At 47.8% G+C, this 24,886-nt stretch overlaps 1 protein-coding gene across 3 annotated transcripts in view; it reads left to right on the forward strand.

Moving 5' to 3' along the window:
* Positions 1–24,886, forward strand: part of EXTL3 (exostosin like glycosyltransferase 3) — a 136,693-nt gene that overhangs the window by 6,683 nt on the left and 105,124 nt on the right. The window contains exon 1 of one of the 3 annotated variants that reach the window (XM_017830464.1): positions 13,769–13,994. The exons of the other annotated variants lie outside the window; for them this stretch is intronic. The gene's annotated coding sequence lies outside the window, so the exon portion shown is untranslated. Of the gene's footprint in view, positions 1–13,768; positions 13,995–24,886 lie in introns of those variants that run through there. 3 annotated transcript variants of the gene reach the window in all.

Consider the following 24,886-nt stretch of genomic DNA (forward strand, 5'->3'; position numbering starts at 1 on the left):
TTAAAAAAGACATTTCCACCACTGTGGTGGTGGAAGGGGCAAAGAAGGACAATTTTCATCCCAGATTCCTCTTTTGAGGGGCTTGTTTATTCCTTGGGGTTTTTCTGCACCGGAGACTCCAGAAGTTGAGGGGATAAAAAAAACACTTCTGTGGATTCCCATCTGTAGATTTGAGGGAAAACCAGTTGAAATCCACCACCCTGAGCTACCTCATAAATCTCACTGCAGAAATACAGACATTAATAATTAGGAGCTTGCACAATAAAGCGCTGGGATATTTCACAAATGACACAACATCTTTGGATCCAGCTGATGCTGTGCAGAGATCTGTGTGAAAGTTTTGTGCAGCCAAGGTGGAGAAGCTTTTTGCTTCCATTTTTGCCTTTGGAAGGACAAGAAAATGGGGAGGAGAAGTCAAGTTGCATCCCAAAAGTGTTTGCTGAGGCTCGAGCGTGGGGGTTTTAAGGTGCTCCCCTATTAGAAAGTGTTTGTGTGTGCTGAGAGAAAATGATGCCAGTTAATAGTTATCCTTTCCCTGCTTCCCACATCTTGAAATCCTTCCCAGTCAGCCAAGCTGCTTCCTATCAAACTTTCACACACACACAAAAAAAAAGGATCTGCTGGGCTGTGACAGAACATGAGCAGTGTTGGTCCCCAGGGGTCCGTGTCCCTGAGGTTTGAGGGCTGCATGATAAGGGCTCTGGGCCATGAGATGACAAATGTAACTCCACAGTTGCTCTTTCACGCTCCAGCAAAGGTTTGGTTTGGGTGTAGACATTTCCCAGCAACGAGATCTCACCAGCTCTTACAAGAAAGAATATTCTTCACCTTGTTTTTTCTTTTTTTTTTTTTTTTTTTTTTTTTAAGTAATTGGAGGGCTGGTGATATTTTGAACAATTTATCCACCTGGGAAATTATGACCTTGCATTTATGCAATCAAATATTATCAAGATTAAGAGGGGAAATAGCTGAGCTTGTCAGTCACAAGGAATTGTGTTGCAGCCTGGGCTCAGATCCATCACCTGGAATCAGGAGGCTCTGGCAGGATATTCTTCATTCATCAGCAAGGGGCATCACAGCTAGATCATTTAACTGTAATTCATCAATTTGCCAGGCTGCTCAATTAAGAGAGGATGAAGGGAGTGATTCTGCCTGTTATAATGAATCTTTGACCACCTGAGGACTTTTTTTTTTGCTCATTGTTTGGTTGTGTTTCATGTTGCCTTGAAGGCCTCGTTAAAAGGCAGACATAATCACAATTCCTAAAGAACTGAAGGTGCTAATGAGTTACAGCTTTTGCTCCACCTGCTTTGTCACTGACCTGGGCCTGACAACCGTAGTCTGAGGAGATCCTGGAGAATCTTGGGGGGATACCTGCAAAAAAATGGCTGAAGTAAAACCTGGAGCAGCCTGGAGGAAAGGGATGGGATTTCACAGGTCCATCTCAGCTCTGTTCTTCCCGTGTCTGTGGCCCAGCCCCAGAGCTGTTGGTGAAGCAGTTTGGGAGTGTGGTGCAACCTCTGCTTGTGCTGTGAGTGGTCCTGTCTGTGTCCTTGGCAGTGTCATTCCAGTGCTGCCCTTCACTGGTCTTGAAGAAAGAAGCTGAGCTATGGATGTCTTTATGAACGTGTTATTTTAGACCTTTGCCTGTTCCTAAGTACATCCAAATACCGATTTTTCCCTGTGGCTACACCCGAATCTTTGGGTTGCTGAGCTGTGGATACCTCAGTGCTCGGGATCTCTGCTCAGATCCATGACAACACCCCCTTTTTTTGCCCCCACAATCAGCACATCTGTGTTGTGTTGTTACAAAATGAGCCTCAGCCTCATCCACCCGCCCGTGTGTCTGTTTTCACCGCCCCAATAAGTTCTGAAGGGTTATTAGGGTTGCATAAGTTCATGGGGAACAGGCAGTGAGGCACGAGGGATAGCCCAGGTACTCCCTGAGCCTGGGGCAGAGGTGCAGCTCCAGTTTGCCTGAGTGGATACCAGACAGTCCCAGTGAGGGAGAGAGATCTTACAGCTGCTTTGGGAGCTCTATCAACCGGAGCCAGAGCTTTGTTGCCCTGGTGGACCTCAGGCCCGTGGATGCCGGTCTCTATTTGCAGTAAAACTGGTTTTTAGTTCAAGTGCAGCGTCAGTTTGGGCAAAAGTAGCCCCGGGAGAGGTGTAGCTGCTTGTCTGCTTTCTGCAGAGACACAGCAAAAGGCATTCAGCAAGTCCAAGCACTCCAGATCAGGAAGCATTTCCTCCTGCGTGGGTTTCTCCCGTGTCCTATTGTTTTCTTTCAATAAAAGCAGAAGAAAAGGAGAATTCGTTTGAATTTAATGCTAAAATACCTCCAAGGAGATGAAGCCAAAGGAACTGTTAGCCAGAGGAGTAGGTGGAGATTAAAAACACATTCTTTCTCTTGTTGTCCCTTGCACACACATTACACACATACTGATCCCTTCTCCTTGTGCAGTGTGGGAAAACTAAATTGTAAAGGAGACGATACAAATCAGGATGAAAGGGGGGGGAAAAGAGGATGAGTCAGGTCTGCTCCTGCTTATCAAGACCGAGGGGGAGCCTGCCTGGTGCTCATGACAGATTTGTGCAGGGAAGATAATGCATCAGGTTGACTTATGAGACAGACCGCGAGGTAGGAAAATTGCTGGTAGGTGCTTGAATGGCTCTGACTGCTCGGAATGAATTGGAGTCACAACAATTTCCCTAAAGCTGTGTAGATTAACATAAAAATACCAAGGAAGTCCAATCTTTGAATTTTTATCTGCTTCAGCTGGAGAGTCAAACGGGGGCACTACAGAAGTGCCATCCATTTGAATCAATTGTCGCTGCAGCTTTTGTGGAAAGGCTGCATCTGGGTTTATTGATAACGTCCTTGAGGTGCTTAGAAACACAAGTGTGTTGGGTTTATTTTCCCTTTAGGAACTTATTCTTGTTTCTGGCACTTGGTTAAAATGTGTTTTTTAGTTCTAGTCTCCTCTGGAGATCTCTGCTCAGCGGAGCATTGGTAACAGAGATGCTCTGTGTGTCCGTTATCATCTTCCCTCCAAGAGTTTGCTGTAAAACTGAATTTCTGTCGTAGCTTTCTTGTTAATTTTAAGGCAATTTTATTTGTTGGAGGAAAGACAGATGGAGGAGAGAATCGAGGAGTTGTGATTTACTATCTTTTAGTGAGAGGCTTTGCTAGGTGCTATTTTTTTTTTCACTTTGTTAAACCACATCAGCTGAAGTACAAGTTTAGTGGCCAAAAGTTCCTCTTGATCTCCATCGTGCCGCCACTTCACCTGTTTTACTTCCTCTGCTGCTCTGCTGATTGCTCAGAGAAGATATAAAACCAGTCTTGAGAAGTAAACCCACTTGAGAAGTCACTTAATATATGAGGTTTTGGTTTTGGGGGCAAGTGTTTTAGGTTGTAGAGGTCTCCTGCTGTGAGAGAAACGCAAGGGAAATTGCAGCCAGCCAAGGGGCTGTGTCTGGGAGCCCTGAATTTGAGCCTGGTTTTGAAATCTGCTTTTTAGGAGCTGTGGCCAATGACTTCACCCTTTTGCCTTTGTTCTCATCTCTATAAACAGCTCCTGCACCTAAGGAGGTGGTTGTGAGGATTAGTCATTGGGTTTGGAGCTCTTTGAAGGTGGCAAGTGGTGTATAACAGCTCCATGTTTATTAATGGCATGGCTTAGTATGATGAGGAATTTTTACAGCTGAGTTCTGGTACTTCATTGATCTCACCCAGCTGTGCCAGCTGCCAGTTCCCTGGCCCACCATCCCTGATCCAGGGAGCCTTCCCTCTCCTTCCTCCTCCAGCAGGTTCTGCTTCCACTGGCCTCCTGCCACAGCATACGCCGAGTTTAAATCTGGTTCTGTGCTTTTGGCTTCGTTCCCCCTAAATGTTTTCAATTTTCTTGGCTTTAACTGATCCCAGTGGCATCTTTTTATGATGCACTTTATTCTACTGCTTCAAGTGCAACAACACTCCTAAAGTTCAGCCTATTTTTAATTACAAAAAAAAGGCAGAGCGTAGTATTGTTCTGTCAGTGGTGGGAGAAAGGGAGGATTTTTCTTTGCCTTTAAATGTGGTTGAATTTAAAACTCGACACACGTAGTGGTTTTAGTGGAACTTTGCTGTAATTGGAGGGGCAGATTGCTGTATGTTCTTTCTCTCTTGGGAGCCAGGACTGGTATTGATTAAACACAAATATTGCCACGTGCTGGAAGGTCTGAAGGTACCTGAGGACTGGGGATTGAGGAAGACTTGGAGAAGATCTTGATGAGGAAGCTGAAGCAGCTTCCTAAGGCTCAGACTGAGGTAACATTTACTGGGGACGATTCCTGATGCACAGGACGTATGTTCTGCCCCAGGTCGAGTCCCTCACCACTCCAGCTGGAGGGATTTCCCTGTTTATTCTCCAGTTTGTCCCTCTTAGTGTCTCCGTGTAGCTGCACTTTCACCAGGAAAAGCCTCCCTGCCTGGCTCTGTGGCCGATGGGATTTCAAACCCATGCGGTGGTGGAATTCCTGTGTGCAGGAATTTCTGGGGAGGGAGGGAAGGGATGAGAGTAGGACAGGGAGTGTGCTTGGGGTTGTGTGAGTGCCCTCTCTTTCACAGGTGGGTCAAAGAAAGTGTTTAACGAAGTGGTTTTTGCCACTTTTCATTTCACTCGAGCATCAGCTCTTCCTTTGCATGAGAATAGAACCTAATTTTGTTTCAAGTTCTGAAAACCTGCAGACGGGTGCTGAGTAGAGAGAAATTGGTTCTATTTATAGGCTGCAGAATTCCTTTGTACAATAAACCAGTTTGTTTTAATTTAAACTATGTATTCAGCACATTTAGCTTTATTTTATTTAACTACAAGCCTGACATGCCTTTTTCCTGGATTCTAATTGTTTTTTCAAATCTGTGGCATAAACCCTGAGTACAATTAAAAAGTCAGACGAGTCATTAAGAAACTTCATTTACCGTTTTTAACATCAGATGCGTTGACTTGCATAGTTTATTAATTTTTACAAATGCCCAACTGTAAAAACGGGACAGCTCTGCAGTTCAGGGAAAGACCTGATTTATGGAGGAATAGGCCCGTGTTGTTCTCCACCAGCAAAAATCAGCCTTTCATTAAGAAAAAAAACCAAAAAACCCAAAAAAAGATGCAAAGTAAGAGAGTTTAAATCAATCAGAACTGAAGTATTTTGCTCTGTTTTGCATCGATAAATCCTGTATTCACGGGAGAAAAGGTGGGATGGTTGAAGAAGGATTGGCAGGCAAGTTAGCAATGGTGTTCCTCAAGGCATAAAGAGCAGTGTTAATCAAGGTATTGACTAATGACAGAGCAGAAATTATGGGATTTGGAGATGTCATCAAAAGAGGAATAACAGGAGATCCCAGGAGAAGAATGGCTGACTTGAGGACTATTTGTCTCAAAGCAAATGTGAGTCCTTGTAATGCAAACTCTGATGGAAAGTTGGGGTTTCTGTGCGGGAATTGGAATGTCTTAATCAATCACAGCATAATTCTGATGTCCTGGTGATAAAGACACACACCAGGATCACATTTGTCAGTGGAGTTATTTCCGTGAGTGACAAGGAAATGCCACTGCAACAGGTTTTAGTGAGGCACTGCTTAAAATGCACTCTGCATTCCTTGTCCCCAGGACAAGGATTGATTTCAGCCCTGCAAGGGGCAGGGGAGGGCATCTGCTAGAAATGATCTGGAGAACAGGGAATCTGGTTCCCAAAACGATTACAGGAGCCTGCCTGGTAAGGTGGTGACAAAAAAAGGCAGAGGAAAGTTATATTCCTTTCTCTATAAATACACTGGCGTAACCAGCAGAGAGGGAGAAGAGTTATTTAAATTAAACGACAAATCTGGCACAGCAGCAAAAGGCTCTGAAAAAAGTTTAGGCTGGAAAAGAGCAGAAGAGACCTAAACTAAGGGAGGTGCTTGAAAAGCCTTCTAATGGGAATTGTGTAAAGGGCTAAAAACCTGATTAAAAAACCTGATTAAAAAATTGTGTAAAGGGCTAAAAACTGTGAAGATGGAGCCTGATAAATGTATTAATGGGATTATGCAATGTGGTTGACTTCAGTATTAAGGGATCAGACTCCGGATTTCCGGTCCTGTGCTTTTGCAAATACTCTTAAGAATCCTGCAGGTAGGAGAGAAAAAAACATAGAGGGTTTTATTGTAAGGCATATTTTCGTTATGATTCAGCTTGGAGCCGGTTTCTCTGTTTCTAATGCACTAATAACTGAATTGAGAAAGGAGGAAATATCCTCCTGCACTGGGAAAAAGCAGCAGCTGGCACCTGTTTCCCTGGTTTAGTGGTGGGTTTTGGCAGCAGGCCTGTACCTCTTAGATATATATTTTTTAAATCTGAAAGCCCTTTGGTACATTGCAGTGAAGTTAGGCCTGGAAATAGATGGTGCTCAAAAAGCTGGCAATTATTTGTTATTATTTCCCTTTGTAACGACGCTTTTTAAGAAACCTGCGGCACTTAAAAGCACACGAGTGTTTATTATCGATCTCCTTATTGATCCCCATTTCCCCCCTTTACAAATAGTCCCCGGATTCCTTGTTGCATTGCTAAAATCCCAATAAATAAGCCCAACTGCCTCTGTGGCAGAAGGCAGCAGTTACTTTATCAAAGCCGGGTGCCGAGGTGTTTTAGCACAGCGTAACTTTGATCTCACGGGGCACTTTCTGCTCCGTCTTTCCAGGCCTTTTATGATTTGATTCCGCCTCTGTTCTCAGGCCTTGGCTGTGATCAATAGCTGGGCCTTCCCTCCATCCTTAAGCAGAGATGTTTTGCGTGGAGGTCTCTGTGATTCCAGAGGTTGGTATTGACATGGTGCCATGCGGGGACAGGAGGACATCAGATGCACATTGGCACTTCCAAACACAGGGATGAAGAGGCTCATTCCGGCACTTCTAAGCTTTTATTATGAAGGTTGCTGAATTTTAGTTGAGGGACTGTGTGGATCTCTTAGAAATCCTTGCTAGGACTTGACTTTCAGCAGCCTGGAAGAGCACGGAGAAAGTCAGTTGGCTTTTCCCTGGCGGGGGAGGTTGGAGACAGGTTTTTTTGGAGCCCACCCTGCCTTCACTCCGACATTCTCTGCTCTCCTTGTTGCTCAAAGGCCTCACCTGTACCAGCAATAGTGTGGCCATCAGGACCAGGGCAGTGATTCTGCCCCTGTGCTGGGCACTGCTGAGGCCACACCTCGAGTGTTGTGTCCAGTTCTGGGCCCCTCAGTTCAGGAAGGACATGGAGGGGCTGGAGCGTGTCCAGAGAAGGGAACGGAGCTGGGGAAGGAACTGGAGCAGCAGGAGCGGCTGAGGGAGCTGGGGGGGCTCAGCCTGGAAAAAAGAGGGATCAGAGGGGACCTTCTTGATCTCTGCAACTCCCTGACAGGAGGGTGGAACCAGGGGGGGTTGGGGTCTGCTCCCAGAGAACAAGGGACACGACAAGAAGACATAGTCTTAAGAGGTTTAGGACATAGGAAAAAATTTCTTCACTGAAAAAGTGATTAGACATTGGAAGGGGCTGCCCAGGGAGGTGGTCGAGTGCCCATCCCTGGAGGTGTCCAAGGAATGACTGGATGTGGCACTCAGTGCTCTGGGCTGGGTGACAAGGTGGGGGTTGGTCACAGATTGGGCTCTAATCTTGGAGGTCTTTTCCAACCTGGATGATTCTGTGATTCTCTGATCTCTATTCAGTCTGAGGGCTTGACCATGACTATCTCCAATCTCCAGCATGTTCTCATTGCTTCCCACGTGCTTTTTATTCACTTTCTCCATTCAGGATGCAAATGGCAGATGGTTTTTCTTGTTTGCCTTCAAGGCCCTCTCATTGGAGCCTTTCAGCTTCTCAGACTAGTTCGCTTAATCACCTCAACTTTCCTTTTTGGGACTGAAAACCTTGCGGACCTGCTCTTATTTTGCTTAAACCAGTTTGGGGGCAATAGGCTCGAACGGAGTGATCCCAAGCAGCTTTTATTACAACATCCTCACTATTTGCCAAAAGTCCACAGCAGAATCACCTCTGGTTTGCTCAGTGCCTACTTTGTGAAGAGGTCAGTCGGTGAAACATCCCAGACTTACAGGGCCCCGCTGCTGGTATTTTATCTTCCTTCTATAGCTGGAATTTAGGGCTCCCTAATCAGCCAATTCCTGGGAGTATTTCTTTCTCTCTCTCTAGTCGTTTCTAAAAGCTCTCTGCACACATCCAAATCCAGCAGTGGGGTCTCCAGCGGACCTCTAACACGATCCCAGCAGACAGCCCTTTTACAGGCTTTTCCCAGGGTGACTCTAATCCAGAACGACCGTTTCATGCCCGCCATCACTTTGGATTTCCAGCAAACACGGATGATTCACTCAGCTCACAGAGAGAACCGTGGAACAGTGTCCCAAAAGATTATTTAAAGGGAGTTTGGGGAGTGGATTTGGGGCGACCGCGGGTACTGTGCATGCTCGGGGCTGACTTTGTCTGCGGGCTCTGGGGGTGGGTTTTTTCCCCTTACATGTTTCCCAGCTGCCTGTACTACACGGTGATGATAATGTCTAACAGATTGTTTTCCTGACGAGGAAGAATTATCCCTGGTTTACATTGTGGTAACTGAACCCGGGGACAAATGGAACAGCTGGCTTAAGCACAGGTCTGTGTGAGCCGAGCCCGCGCTCCCTGAAGTCTTCTGTCTTTTCAAGCACTCTCAGCGACCTGGCAGGTTGTCAAGGCCCCTCAGATCGTGTGGACTCGAGGGTGAGCTGAAGTGCTGGAGACTCGCAGCCTGCAACAAAAGACACGCTGAAAATGCTGCTTTTCTACTTTACTGAACCGCTTGGTTTGCAGTCACTTTTAATTTAAGTTCAGACAGCGCTGGATGCTTAATTAAAAAAAAAAAAGTAAAAAAAAAAAAGGTGCTTTTGGTAGACGAGGGTGTAATGCCCAAGCTCTGCTGCAGTTACAACATGTACATGTTTGAGGATTATGTTATATACAAGAGAAATTATTGGTTTTTACCTCCTCTTTAAATATAGTTCAAATTATGGAATATTTAGTGGAGCGGAATAAGCTGTTGCCTGCCAGCTTTTTCATACCAGTGGTTACCAGATGTGTCTGTGTGTAGAACCTCACCATCTGCTCCAAAGTGGAATTTGGGGCTAGTCTAGGTATGTGGATGTGTCTTTTTCCTTGGGTATCTCTGGAAAACTTCAAAGTGTCTGTTTTGAGGTGAGGGGGAGGCACGGTTAGCTGTAATACTCAAGGAATTCCAGGGAATTTTACAGAAATGCAGCCGATTCCTCAGGGCAGCAGGGTTTGGAAGGGGAAGGAGCCTTAAGCAAAGAGGCAGTGCTGGTATTTTGTGCCGTTTCTCGGCCATTGCCAAGATCCCCTCGGAGTTTTCCTTGGCTGTCACCAGGCTGGGCTGCTGCTTCCTGCTTTGGATCGCGTCTTTCTGAAGAGAAACTCCGAAAGTTCCGAAATTTCCAAGACTGTTGCAGGGTGGAAGTCCCTCACGGGATTTTTTTGTAATTATTTCTGTAGATAAAATTTATTTAGGTAATTTCTTGTGCTGCTGGATTGGTGTAGAATTGCTGTGAGCTGTTACAGACAGAAGAGGAAGGAAACCTTTACCCACACACACCACATGGAGCTCCACCAAAGCCAGGAATTACCTGTCCTACTGAAACTCATTTGCTGGTGATTTTTGGGGATGGGGAAAACCGTATTTTGGTCAACAAACTACTTGTGGAAAATGTTCAGCCAGTGCTAATAACAGCCTTTGGTTGCTAATGAACTGGGACATACTGGGGGAGGAGGAAACGCTCCACGTGTCTCTGCCCACCCAGTATCTCATGGTTTATTTGTCACCACTGCCCTAAGCTCTGAAAACTGATTTTTCTTTTATATAGCCAGGTAAAATAAAAACACCAGCTGTGCCCTCGTTAATAAGGGAACAGGCGTTTCTTTCCCTCACCCCATGTAACCCCCACGCAGTGTCCTCCAGCATCTTGCCAAAAGCTTCCACTGCTTTTATAGAGTTATTTTCTTCTGCCACGAGGATCTGGTTCCCCTGTGCAGGATGCTGATAGTTCTTTGTGTTTGCTCTTTGGATCCCAGCTGGGGCTGCACCGGCTCCAAACCAGAATTAGGATTTGGGAGGGAAGAGCCTTTATGTCTGTGTGTCCATTCCTCTGGTAACTTTTCCTTTTCTGGTTGGCACTGAGCGTTTGATTTTATGTTCCAGCCCTCGCTCTGCTTTATGGCCAGCAGTGGGTGTATTGTTACAACACTCCTTGTGCCCAGGGGTCTTCAAAAGCGCTTTATTTAACTGTCCTGAGATGCCTTCACCTACCCCTGAAATGCAGCTACTTCAGCTGCAAAGCCTTGGCAGCTGCTCCAACAGCAGGAGCACGGCCAGGCCGCTGCTTTTAAGACATAAAGTAAGGAAAGGAGAAAAAAACCTAAATGCTGTATCCATTAAAAAACTGCAGGGAGAATGCAAATTGTCAGAATGCAATTACCTAAACTGGAGTTTGGCCAGCACTCCAGATTAACATTTCCTCCCGGAGCATGCCCTGGGATACCTGATGGCCAAAAGAAGTCGGAGTCTCAGCAGGATTAAAAATTGAGCTTTGCTGTGTAGTCCTCCAGTAGTGGCTGAGAGATGTAGATAATCTATTTAGCACCTACAGCACCCTGGGGCTAAAAAGTGGCTGAATCCTCTGAAATCCGATAGGAGTGTCTGAGGTTAAGAGTGCGGTCTGAAAACATTCCATGGGACTTGTAAAATCCACAGATGGTCCAGCCTTGGAACTGTCTCCTGTGAAAGGGAGGAGAAGGAGGTTAAAAAAGATGTACCAAAAGGATTGCAGCAGAGAAAAGATTAAAGCTAAGGGTCCTCCCCCCCTAGACTGTTGTTCCATGTTTTTCTGAGGTTTATTTCAGGCCATGGAAGCGTGCCACGGAAATGTGCATTAGCTGGCTCTGAAGCTCCTTAATACCTGCTTGAAATGACTCAAGGTAATTTAGAGCAGATTGGAGGCACCAGGATGCAAGACATGCTTAGGAGGAAAGTGGAATGAGGAGCAGGGAATTCGATGTGGGTAAGGAAAAGAGGGAAAGTGGGGACCTTTTCGAGCAGAGGAGGAGGACACAAAGGTGTGATGGCATTCACTGTGTTCAGTTGCAGCTGCCAACTCTAGAGCTACTTAAAATGCAATATAAGGAAGATTCCCAGCATGAAATAATACAGGGGTGTCTAAAGAAGTGGTTCTGTGAGCAGAATCCCTGAACAGTTTGGGTGGGAAGGGACCTTAAAGCTCATCCAGTTCCACCCCCTTCCATGGGCAGAGACACCTTCCACTATCCCAGGTTGCTCCAAGCCCCGTCCAACCTGGCCTTGGACACTTCCAGGGATGGGGCAACCACAGCTTTTCTGAGCAACCTGTGCCAGGGCCTCCCCACTCTCACAGGGAAGAATTTCTTCCTAAAGGTCGAACAGAAGGGGCAAGATCTGAACTGCAGCTGGTTTTCAGTTGGCTTTGCGTTGCACCTGCACCCTTCCGTACAGCAGGATTAGTATTTTTAGACCTCCAAATCCAACTAAAAGTCAGTAAAGAGTTTCAAAGTCTTTAACAGGACTGGCACTGTGCATTGAGTCTGTTTCTTTGGGAAAACAGGTTGAGAAGCTGGTAGGAGTAAAAAGCTTCTCCTTGCCAGGAAGGAATCAGGCAGCTTTCTCTGCAACTTATTTTCTTCTTTAAACTATTATTCATCATCGCTTATAGACTGTGTCCTTTAGGATCCACTTCTGATGTGGAAATTTTATGTGTGTTCTTGAATACTGTGTAGGAAAAAGCAAAAGCCCAGATAGCAGAAGAGGTGGGAAATGAGGGTATTTGAACATGGCAGTTTTTCTGTTGGGATATACAGAAGGCAGCGGAGCAGTGGATTTTTTGCTTGGTAGAAGGGAAGCTGAGAGCTCCCCTTTAATACTGATCTCCTATTAGAGTAAGAAGGGTAAGCACACAGAGAAGGGGATTAAATCTGAAGGTGTCTTCGTCAATATAATCTGTAATAGCCTTGATAGTGCTTTCTGAAAGAGAGACTTGCCAGACTGGCTGCTGATCCTGACAGCTTGTTTTCTTTAGGAAGCGGGGAGAAGAATTGGTCTCTTCAGTTGTGTCCTGAAGTGCACGTTCTCCGCTGGTATTTCTTCCTCAGTGAGGTCCTGAAGGGAATTATTGTCTCCCCGTTTCCTCCTGCAGAGCTGCAGGTAGATCTCAGGGTGGAATACAAAACCCTGAGCCCGAGTGGGAGCAGATGTGTGTGGTAGGACAACGTGGGTGTGTTCAATGATTCGGATGTTAATTTTGTCTTTATACTGGGCGATGCAGTCATAGGCTTTTTTTTTTTTTTTTTTTGGCCTGAAAAAATATGAAAGTATTGTTTCTTAGAGCCTTTGAACCTGCAGTACCTATTCCTGCCCTTCGGAACAGCACGTTCCCTGCAAGGGAAATTGGATTTTGTATTGTTTATCAAAGGGTAGACCCGTGCCCCCGCCTTACCCCTCGCTGCTTTTTCATCTCAGGATAAAAGTTAGTTTCTCCTTGCATTCTTTACACATGTGTAAATGACTGTTAAAAAGTGCAGAGAGATGGAAAAAGTGGGGGGTTTTCGCTGTTTTGAAGTGCTCATGTTTTATTAAAGCTGAGATTCCCAGAGCTTTGTGGCCAGAAATGCACCACCCTCTCTGCTCCTGGAGAGAAAACCTTGTTTCTTCCCGTGAAAAACTCTCTAATTCCCCCAAAGTTGTCAAGTTTGTGTGGTTTGGGGTGGGATTTGATTCCCATAGATACGAATGCCTTTCATGGAGCCCCTATAATATAAAATTAAAGCGCATAAACAGAGGATTGAATGTGTTTGACGTGGTTTTGTTGTGTGAAGATGCTGGCACCATTACTTGCTTTTTTTAAAATCCCCTTTATTTCACTGTAGCATTTTTTTTTTCTCTTTTGCTTCAGTCACCATCTGTTACATGTTATGTTTGGTACTTGTCGCTGATTTTTACATAGATGCTGTGACTTAACAATGTCTAACCAATGATAACATTTAACATACATATTTTAAGATACTTTGTTCAGAGTAAGAAGCATTTGTGCCCTTCACTCAAATCCTCCAGGTTGGATCTTGGTAGTATTTCGTAACAAACTCCAAGCCATTAGGGGTATTTTACCATCTGCAGATCAGCTTCCAACAAGCTCAAGGGGTATTTGGGGGACACACAGCGCTCTGTGGCCGGACCGAACTCCACGGGGGCACCCTCACGGGGGTTTTGTGGAACACACAGGGCTGCGTGGCCAGACTGAGCTCCATGGGAGCACCCTTATGGGGTTTTGAAGGACACACAGGGCTGCGTTGCCACAGGGCTGGGCTGTGGCCGCCCCTTCAAGGCGGCATCGAGCACTGACAACATGGCGGCTCCTCCCTGAGGGGTGGGGGGGTGTGAGGGACAGCGCGCCTTTTAGGCGGGAAAAGCGCCTCGGCGCGGCGCGCGTGCGCAGTAGCGGGAGCCGAGCCGGGGGAGCTTCGGCTCTTCTCGGTAGGTTCCGGAGGCGGGAGTCTCCCCGCCCCTCAGGCCTTCGGCATTCTCCGCCCCCGCTTCGGCAGTCTCCGCCCCTCCTTCGGTAATCTCCGCCCCCGCTTCGGCAACCTCCGCCCTCCTTTCGGGTATCTCCGCCCCCCCTTCGTTAAGTTCCGCCACCACTTCGGCAACTTCCGCCGGTTCGGTCGGAAATGGCCGAAGACGTGCGAGACCCAGCGGTTTAAGGGGAGAAGACCGGCCGGCTTCTCGGAACAAACCAACTGTGTCCGGCCCGGAGGGGGGGGAGCAGGGGAGGGCGGACGGAGCGGGAAGACAAGGCAGCGGCTATGGCTCCCCCCCCAGCCCCTCGCGGCTCCGCCGGGAGGGCGAAGTGAGGGCGCCGAGAGGTGAGGGCGGACCGTACCGCGGACGGGGAGCGGGGGAGGGAGGGGGGAGAGCGGTAACACCACCCCCCCCGACACCCCCCTCGGCGGCCCGTGGGGCCAGGTGGGTGCGGGAGTGGTACAGTCCAGGGGAAGCCCCCTGAGTCGGCCGGGGGGTGGGGGGGGCTCGACTGGGACGGCCCTGAGGGGCAGGAAGGGGTGGTGGGCTGTGAGGGGGTCTCTCAGGGTTGGGGGCACGGTGAGGGAGGTCCTTCAGGGCTGGGGGGGCTTTAAGGGGGATCCGTCAGGACGGGGGGGGCATGGTGGGGGGCGTTCCTGAAGGCCGGTAGGGGGCTTTGAGGGGGAACCCTCAGGGCTGGGGGGGGCTGTGATGGAGGTCCCTCATGGCTTAGGCGACTGTGAGGGGGGTCCCTTAGGGCTGAGGGGCTGTGAGGGAGTCTCACAGAGCGAGGGACACTGCAGGGGGAAAAAGGTCCCCACAAGGCTGGGGGGGGAGCCCCTCAGGGTTGGGGAGGCTGTGAGCGGGTCCCTCACAGCGTGAGGGGCGTTGTGGGGGTCCCTCAGAGCGAGGGATCTGCGTGCGAGAGGGTCCCCCCACAAGGCTGGCGGGGGCTGAGAGGCGTCGTGGGCGTCTCACAGAGCGAGGGACGCTGAGTGTGTGGGGGAGGATCCCCACAGGGATGGGGACCCTCATGGCAGGAGGGCCGTGATGGTCCCTGGTGCCCAGGAGCTGCTGATGGGCTCCAGCTTTCCTGCCTGCCCTCCTGCCTGCCCTCCCTCAAGGGTCCGGAGACCCCCTTGTCCTGCTTGCCCGTGGATCCCCAGTGCTTTGGGGGGGCTCTTGTGTCGCCCCAGTAGTGCAGCCCCTCAGTCCCTGACTCGTACTCCCTGCGGCTCTTGCTGGGGCTTTGCAAAGGACGAGGCTGTCGCCTCTCTGGGCTTCTCAGCACTGCTTGGTGTTGTGCTCCCGCGAGTTGTTTGCTGAAGTTGACGTTCGTGTTATTCTTTTTTTTTCCAGCTGTTTTCCCCCCACGTGAGGTCTCTTCTTGCTCAAAAAAACCCATCAGGGGCTTAACTCTACCAAAAATTTTACTAGTGTGGGGTTAATACGTTACTGCTGACAGTGTAACACCCCTGTTATGCTGGTCCAAACCCAAACAATTTGGAGGCTGGAGGAGCTGGATATGGTTCAGAGAGTATTTAGGATTCACAGAGATGCTGGAGAAGCACTTAGATATGCTGTTCTGTGTTTAAATCCAAACACTGAGAACCTCAGTGACCACTCTGTGACCTCTTGTTGCCTTTGCATGCACCTGATAAATCCTGTGTGTTGATATCAGGATACAATAACTTGCTTTTAAAATGTCTGGGTTTCTGTGCTGCAAGTCTCACACGTGTGTGAAGGAGATTAAATAACTTTGTTTCCTGACGGGGGTGTCACATGCAGGTGATTATCTTACAGATATTTCTGTCCTCGTGGAGGAATCTGTGATATCTGAGATAGTAACATCTCTGAAGGTGGGGTGTGTTTTGCACGGCTCGTATCAAGCACTGAGTAATGTTCAGCTCGTTTCTATGCAGAAATAGCATCAGAAATGAGCCACAGCCTGATAATGTGATGATGGGGAGAGAGATTTGTCTCCCTCTGACAAATCCCTTAACTTCATGTAGCATCTGAGAGCCCAGTTGTTACGTGCAGCGTCATCTGTACCCGCTCCTGGCTTTGGGATGCCTCTTCTTTTCCGTTTTTCATTCCAGAATGGGGAGTTTGCATGGGTTCAGCTCAGTGTTCAGGGATTCTGGAGCAGGGGTAATTATTGACTTGTCTTCCCTGAGCAAATTTTTCCAGCAGCCCAGCTGTGGTACAGACAGTTCTTGAACTCCTTGATGCCTTGTTTTCAGGAGGGAAGTCCAAAACAGTCCTCTGGAATTCTCTGATTTTTCACGTGGGGACTGTTAGCTCTCGTATTTGTTTACACGTGGGGATGGATTTTGGCAGTTGTCAAGTCAGAGCAAAAGCAGCAAATGCAGAGAACAGGAAAAACGTGATTGTTGAATTGCCTTCACTTAGGCTGTGTCTCGATGAGATGTGGCAAAATTGGAGGGTTGTTTTTGTGCTGCTCAGGTGGGATGGGAAATATCACCACCATCATCTTCCCTTGGATATTTGTAGTGTGGATCTCTGGGATTGTCCAGCTGATGAGTTGAACGTTGTTGATGTATTCCCAGATTTTGCTTGCCCCTCCTGAGCCTGCTTTTCATCACTTGAAATGCTTTTACATCTTGAAATGCCACGACACCTTAATCTTAAGTTTTTAGAGTTTTTAGGCTCTCTCCTTCTGGCTGTGTTTTGTACGTATTTGTTCTTTTTTTCCTTCCATTCTTCTCTTCAATGCCTGATTTTTTTCTCCTTGCTCTTTGACTCCCATCACCTCTCCTGTTTTCCCAGGGCATTCCTCCTGCTGCCCACAGCAATGATTTCACCAGGGTGGGAATACACCACATGTTACCTGTTTGATGCCAAGATCACAGCAGCCCATTGGGAATTGGCTCCTGGTCCGGAGGCAATTTTTCTGCTCTGGAAACCCCCCAAAAACACTGAACTGGAAGGGACCTCGTGGTTACTGGCTCCTGTTTCCTGGGCAGCAGATGGGTTTTCCCAGTGCTCACTGTCTCATTTCTTTACCTGTTTTCTGTGCTAAACCCCCCTTTTTTTGTCAGGAACAGACATTATGAAGCAGTTCCTAACTCTGGCATTTTAACTCAGGATGGCATTTTTGATGTTACTCTTAACAAGCAAAACCCAGAGTGGGGTTCCTATGTCTTAACCACCCAACAAGCGAAATATTTGAGCTTTTTGTTTGTTTTCTTGTGAAAAAGGCAAGTGATACCCATCTTTTCAGTCCAGAGTGGCCTATCTCTGCAAGTGTGTGGCTTGGCGGTGGGGAAAAGCATTCCCATGGGATTTGGGGATGCAGCTGGGGCTGCCAGTTGTCTCCTCCAACCCGTGCTGACACAGGCTGTGCTTGCTGGGCTAAATCAAACACAAGTATAGTGTGAATATTCCTGCAGTTCCGTGGCTGCAGTTCAGACACATCCTCGAAAGCAGAGTTTTCTTCTTGGAGAGCACTTGGAAGTGCTGCTCCCTGGGGCTTGTGGTGGTTGAGTTTGGCTCCTGCAGCTTGGCCGGGCTGTTCGTCTCGTGCAGATGATGGTGGTGGATGTTGCCTGAGAAGAGGTGCAAGGCCAGTTTGAGGTTTTGGGGGTCGGTTGGGAAGGGTGAAGGCAGGAGGCTGTGCAGCTCCGTGGCTTGCAGGGAATCAATCCCTGGGCTGCCTGGGCATAGGAAGCCTCGGGCACCGGCCCCCCCAGGTAAATTGGTGGTACTACAGCACTTGCAGGGCCAGGTTTGAAGTGCAAATTGAAATCCTTTGTGAAGGATTGACTTTTTGTGAAGTCATTGCTGTCTGTTAATTGATGCCTGTTACCGGCAAGAGCTGTTTAGAGGTCTGACTAATCCATCTCAGATGAAGGAGGGCAGAGTTAGGTTGGATGTTGGGAAGGAATTGTTGGCTGGGAGGGTGGGGAGGCCCTGGCACAGGTTGTCCAGAGGAGCTGTGGCTGCCCCATCCCTGGAAGTGCTCAAGGCCAGGCTGGATGGGGCTTGGAGCAGCCTGGGCTAGTGGAAGGTGTCCCTGCCCGTGGCAGATGGTGGGAATGGATAATCTTTAAGGTCCCTTGCAACCCAAACCATCCTGGAATTCTGGGATCTCTCCCAGTAAATGGACATCAGTTTCTCAGGACTCTGTTGACATAACCAATAGCACCACAAAGTGACCCGCCCCTCATTGATAGAATCGAGTGAAATACAGAAAATTGAGATTTATAAAGCAATCAGATCAATCCTTCATGTTTTTTGGGTGGGATGAAACCCCAGCACTCCGAACCAACAGATTATCTGTGGCCACTAATGGATGTAAAGGACTTGGGTTTTTTTAAGACAGGTGTTTTAATGAGTCTTATAATTTCTTAGTTCTTACAATCAGTTTCTCAAATGGTTGTGATCTTGTTGCCTGCAGTTGGGGGTGTGTGTTTTCTCTACCTACCTCTGCCTTCCCCCCTCCCCGTGAATTTTGAAAATGTGTCACTTTTCTAATGCAAATGGCTACCCAAGAATAGTATCAGAACATGGCATTAACCCACGAACTCCTAAGAAACCCTCTCAAGTTTCTTCTAATAGAAAATCTTAATAACATTTCCCAGTGCACAAATAACCTTTTTATTCCCTTATTTTGCACGGTGTCCAGCTGGTCATTCCTTTCCCCGTCAGTCTCATAAAATGCTTTCTTTTATGATTCAAAGTACTTCCAGGTATCTTCTCATCTGACTTTCATCTCAGGGACAGTGACAGTGCAGGGAGCCTGAGGTCTGTTGTTGTTCCTGCTGTGTTTTGTGTTTGCCTGAAGTGTGTATTCCAGCATCTGACCCTGTGGGATGATGAGCTGTTTGGTGCTGCCCCTCAGTGTGACCCAGTCATCTCAGATCTGTGCCGGAGCACTGGTCATCTGGGGATTCATTTGGAAGGGAATTTGAATTTATTTGAAAGCCAAAATGCCAAGGAGCAGGAAATCCTTTGCTCTGCGCACGTGTCGCCTTCCTTAAGGAACGTTTCTTGACAGGTTGAGTAAATCCAGTCAAACAGATGATAAATTCAAGTCTGGACACTTAATGTAGGAATTGACTTCTCTGCATCCAACATCCTCCGTTCCGTTGTCCCACCAACACCTCTCCGTTTCCAACGTGAAGAGAAGCTTTTCTTTTCCCCATCCCATCCATTTGCATCCCACCTTCTGGGCCCGGATTGGAGTGTGGTGGAATTCAGCACGTCACTGCACGTGGGAAAAGACTCCTTTTATCTTCCCCACCCGTGACTCAAAGCCCCCACATCGTATGTAAGGCAGGGCTGGGATCTGTGCACGTCTTTTAGCGTTTCTATTCCGGGCACGAGGAAGTCATTACGCTGCAGGGCTGCTCTGTGTGGGCACTTGGTGGGAAGTGATGTGTTCTGGATTGTGGAGGAGATGCTGTGGAGCTCTGCTGACATGCAGATGATGCCTGGAAAAGGTTGGCATGGAAGCGTTGGAGCTTGTGACAAGGAGAGCTGCCAGCCAAGTGCGGAGCCTCGGAGTTGAGAGCAGAGCCTAAATGTACAGAGCAGCGCTGGGAGCCTCTTGCTGAAGGGTCTGTAAAGTCTGAGCAGAGCAGTCCTGAATTCCCTACCAGAGCCTTTCTGTCTGCAGGGAAACTTGTAAAGGTCTGCAAGTAAAACAGGCCAGAAACCTTTGATATAAGTGGAGGAGTGACATCAAAGCTGGGATGTGTAAGCAGCAGGTGGGCAGAAGTGAGGACAGTGTGATCCTGTGCTCCTCATTTCGAGCTAATTTGCTGGCCAGGGATAACACTGACTCCCAGAAAAGCACTGTACATCTTTAATACACGCCAGGGAATAGGTTAACATCGTTCTCAGATAATTAATAAAGATAGCAGTTCCATAGCAAATGGGAAGGGGAAAAAAACAACCCATGCATTGTTTAGGAAAGATATTTCTTTCCTTAGGCATCTCTCCTGGGAAGACCTTGGTACTTGTAAATGATTCTGCCGCCTACCTTGTGTACCTTCATTTTAATGTGGGGATGGGGGAGGAGCCAGTATCGGAAAACCAGCCAGAATGGATGCCTTGGAAAGCTGCCACTAATTACTGTGGCGGCTGACAATTAGCTGTTGTTAAGCCTTTCCTTGCAAGTTCTCCGCGGTGCATCCCGAAACAAAAACAAGGACCTGGAGAAAGGAAAGGCGAGAGCTGTCCTTGTAATGATCTGGTAGGGCGGTTGTTGTTTCAGAGCAGAAGATGGAGTTGATTCTGACGTGGTTCCCTTCCAGCAGAGCCGGTCAGATTTGATGGATCCAGGAGCTCTTTGGTTGTTTGCTGCTGGGCTCTGTCGTAGCCTGCAAACTTCTTACACCTCCTCCCTCTAAAACAGCTCTGGGGCTGCCTTTCTGCATGGGAAAGCTGCAAACCAGTAACGTCTGCAAAGTGTTACTGGTGGTGTTAATTGAAGAATTCTTAACGAAAATCGAGACAGATGAAAGAGACTCGAAGAAATCCTGCAGGTGGTTTCTCGCATTTGCCTCCAGGGTCTCCTGACTTTGGTTTCACTTTGTGGCAGCGATGAATCGAACCGAGCCTTTTGCAAGTGTCTCGGGGGTGTCGTTAGTTGGGAGTGAGGACTGAGCTGGAACTGGCAGGTATCTCAAGGCTTCTGTACTGAGCTGATTTCCACCCCCCCCACACCCCTCAGAGATCAGCCCTGCTTTCTCTGGAAAGAGAAAGAGGGGACAGTGGTGATTTTGATTAGAAAGGCCAAGCCAGGCAATTATTTCCTCCTTGTCCAAGGAGATGTTTTTGCATCAGTCGAGTGTTTTACCGAGCTGCTGTTTCAGGTGACATCGCTCAGGTGACCGTGCCCGGAGCATCTTCCAGGGTACTTTATACCAGCATGAGCCAGGCTTTGCACTGACTTCCACCTCTGTATAATTCCATTGCCTTGGAAGGAGTGACAGGTAATCTCCAGACAGATCTGGAGCCTGTTTTAATGTGCACCCCTGATCTCTGAACCTTTGGGGTCCCACCAGGAGCAACTCTGGCTGGGACAGAACGTGGCAGCTGTTTGACAAATGGAGTGGAGAGGGAGTTATAAAAAAACAGCCAAAGTGAATTTCCTCCTCTCAAAACTGATTAAAGCAAGAGCAGCAGCATTGCAAATGTTTCTTGTGAGCTTTGGTGTTGCTTTGCAGGGGAGTCTTGCTTGGGCACTTTGCTGTCCCTGTGCCTATTCTTAGCCTGTTTACCAGGAGCTGTTGTGTGTGTGCATGGAGGGAGCTCTCTGTTAACTCGTGCTGCCTACAGACTGTTTGTGTGGAGCCTTGTGAGGAGAGAGGGGATTATATGCGAGCTTTTCTGTCACCTCCTCCTGCTCGTGTGCTTTATAACTGCTGAGGAAACGCAGGTTAAGGTTTCCATAGTATCTGAGCGTATCTCAGAGCGTGTGTGATGTGGGGAAGTGCTGCCTGGTCCTTGCTTGACACTTGACCTTTGAATCCGAGATTGGTGACATGGTTGAACTGGTTTCATGGCTTGCTGCTAGAAGGGATGGCCTTGGTCCCTCTCCCAGCTCTGCAGTCCCTGTCACTTATATGATGCCTCAGTGAAGTGATTCAGTTTGATAATCCAACAGCAAACTTGCTGCTTGTGGGGTTTGTAGGGGGTGTTGGGGGAGTTTCCTTAGCAGTAGAATGGGGAGAGGGGAGTTTCTAGGCTCTCCTTCTCCCCTTTTCTACTTAGTTCACTGTCTTAATGCTCCTGCATTAGGATGTTGCTTCCAACCTGGCTCTCTCAAGATGAGATACGTGAACCCTGGCAGTGCCTGAGGAGGGGATCCACTCACATGGCAGGGACTATCTGTATTTAGATATTTTTACCCAGCTCTGGTGCTCTGAGTTTTGTTGTCCTGAGGGGGAGATGGTCTGGTCCTGTCACTCAGGAAGGCAAAGTGAGAGGCAGAGGAGTGAGAAACTGGGTTTGGTGCTCCATGGCTGCTGGAGGGAGGGGTACCTGCTGCTTGGCATGGGCAATGCCAACACAGAGTCAGAATTTGATAAGGCTGGAAAAGACCTCCAAAATCCAAACATTAACCCAGCACTGCCAAGGCCACACGAGCCCACGTCCCCACGTGCCACATTCACATGCTTTTTGAACACTTCCAGGGATGAGGGACTCCACCACTGCCCTGGGCAGCCCCTTCCAGTGCTTGACCACCCTTTTGGGAAAGAAATTGTTCCTAATATCCAATCTAAAGCTCCCCTGGCACAGCTTGAGGCCATTTCCCCTTGTCCTGTCCCTTGTTCCCTGAGAACAGAGCCCGATTCCCCCCCCAGCTCCCTCCTCCTGTCAGGGAGTTGCAGAGAGCAAGAAGGTCCCCCCTGAGCCTCTTTTTCTCCAGGCTGAGCCCCCCCAGCTCCTTCAGCTGCTCCTGCTGCTCCAGCCCCTTCCCAGCTCCTGAACACGCTCCAGCCCCTCCATGTCTCTCTTGTCTGAGGGGCCCAGAGCTGCCCCCAGCCCTGGAGGTGCCCCAGCAGTGCCAGCACAGGGACGGGCACTGCCCTGGGGCTGTGACACACCAGGGCTGGTCCCAACCAGGTACCACTGGCCTCTTGTCACCTGGGCACACCTGGCCCATGTCCAGGAGGGGAATTAATGGAGTGGGGAGGGGGGATTGTTCCAGCTGAAGGTGCTGAATGGACGGGAATAGTTGGCTGCTGTTTGTGACTGTGAAGGTCACCATCGTTTTTCAGCTCCCTGTTGCTGCCGGGTGAGCAGAGGTTTGTGCTGACACTCACAGTTCCTCTCCGTGGGGCCTGGACTGGCACTGAAGGAAGAAAACGCCCCGTTTTGAAGGCTCTCGGTAGCAAGACAGCAAGAAAAAGGTGCCACGGTACAAATCTTTTCAGGCTCTGGGGCTTCTTTTTTTATTGCCTGACTTTTTATTTTGAAGTTTTCTCGCTATGACTTCTGTTCTGCTGTTGTGAGAAGTGAAATTAATAATCTCCTTTAGTTCCCATACATGGGAAGGAATGTTCTTCATCCTGGCCCAAGTTGAGCTGCAGATGGGATCTGTTTTTGGGAACTGTGTCATGCAAAAGCAGAGGAAGAGGAAACAAATAGTTTCCTACCCTCTTTGAAATGCAGTTTTAATGGTTCCGTGGTATTTATGTAATTATTTAATCTGCTGCCTGATCCTTGGGATTATTATGCTTTCCAAGTTGTAACTGGAGCAGTAAAGTTATCTTGTGAATTGGAAAAAGAAAAAGAACTGGCATATGTTGTTTGCAGAATTGCATTTTAGTAATTGTTTGCAGTGACCTATTGGAATCTCGGAGAGAAAATTTGTTTGCTTGACCTTCTCCCAGATCTGCTCCTGGCTATCTCAGGATAGAGCAGAATTGAGTTGGTTTGGATGTTTTTTAATTACATTCTGACAGCAAAGCCTATTTTTCTGCGTGTGTTACAGTTGTGGCTTTTTTAAAGGTTAAGCTGTATTTAAACAGAACTTCCATAGATGTAGTTTGCTGAAACTTATTGGGTTTGGTTTTTTTTTCCTTTTTGAGCCAGAATTCCTTGTCCTGGGTATTATTACGAAATAATGATTTGTTTATTGATTATTTTTTTTTTAATCTAAGGAGAAAATTCACATAGTGTTTCTGAATGTCTAGAAGTGATGGTGAAAGGACTGTGGGGTTTTTGTTGGTTTTATTTAGGGCATGGTTTTTGTTTCATGGTTTTTTGTTTATTTGTATTTTGTTTGCTTTTTTTAATTGGGTGGGTTTTTTTTTTTTTAGCTTTAGAGATTGTGAAGTGATTAGATCATAGAACCTTGCCAGATTTGGGGGGAGAAATATCCTTTTTTATTTTTTTTTGCAAATTTTTAGCAGAAGTCTTTTGAGATCTTGTTCCTTGATGTCACTGGGTTGTGGTCAGAGCCCACTGTGGGTTTGGTGTGCAGGAAAACACCCAATATCTGAGGGCCTCACCCCACACAAACTGTGTGTGAAACCTGCTTTTCTGTGGATGAGACCGATGGTTCTTCCTTTCACCCTTCCAAAATGCTGGCACTCTTCCTCCTTCCTCTCCAAAATCTGACAACTCTTGAGAGCTGAGGGTCAGAAAAACAGATTGTGGGAAATCTCTCCCATCAACTCGGCGCTGGGAAGAGTTTCCACGGGAGAGCCCCTTGCACCGTGGGTTGTCTGGAGCTGCTCTCTTGGAGGGGCTGTGAGAGCCTGGTCCTTCAAACACACCAAAGAGAACTCCGTGAAACCCTCGCCAAGGAGCAGGTGCTGCAAAATTCGGGCTCTGCCAAGTTTGGAGAGAATTGCACTGATGGAGCTCTGAGCCTCTCAAGGGAAAAATCAGCCTCCAAAATCAGTGTCCAAGCTGGAAGAAGTGAACAGACGCTGAAAGTCCCTCCAGTAGCTCAGTTTGCAGCTGAGGCTGTTTCCCTTCCTCTCAGTCTGATCCCTTTAAGTATCCCGAAGGACTGAAACGCTGGAGTTATTTGCATAAGTCACAAAAGAGTGGAGGAATCAAATGGGATCCGGCCACGTCTCCTTAAATCCACACTGACCTGGAGCCGGGTGAGCAGGAGCCTGTGTGATGTCAGCCCCGTAATCAGGCTGGTTTTGCACATCCCAACTTGAAAAAGTGGGTTTTTTTTTCATCCCTGAATCTGAATAGACAAACCTGAGGGGCACTTCGTGTTTCCTGCTAAATTCCAGATAAGATCTCTTGCTGTTTGAACTTGCAAAGCAGTTTAGGTGTGTGCTTCCCTGCAAAAAAGTTTGACCCACCCCTTCATTTAGTTGAGTCTGTTTGGAGTGAACAGTGTTCCTCAAGCTGTGAACACAAGAATGGTTTAGCTTTAAAAAAAAAAAATCAAAAAAAAATCCCCTGCAAACAGATGATGTAATGCCCGAGCTCCATGTTTAAACAGTAGCTAATTTGCCAGGGGATAAACCAGGGTGAAATCTGTCAGGCTTTCTAATTTCCCACATTCACCAGAGCTTTGTTCTTTGTGCTTTCAAATGCAGGCTACGTTTGTGTGTCCTCGGTTTTCTTCAGCTCCCGTAGCCAAAGACTTTGTCCAGGGGCGAGGGAAAACCTTGCTGTAAACCTTGTGCTCCCGTAAACCTCCATATGTATCTTTTTGTTCTTAAGTTTTAACTTTGTGACCGAATTAAAATCACAAACCGGCCCTTTGATGAGCTGCAGCGCTGCAAGA

Source organism: Lepidothrix coronata, unplaced genomic scaffold (assembly GCF_001604755.1).
Source record: "Lepidothrix coronata isolate B3197 unplaced genomic scaffold, Lepidothrix_coronata-1.0 Scaffold179, whole genome shotgun sequence".
Classification (NCBI taxonomy): Eukaryota; Metazoa; Chordata; class Aves; order Passeriformes; family Pipridae; genus Lepidothrix; species Lepidothrix coronata.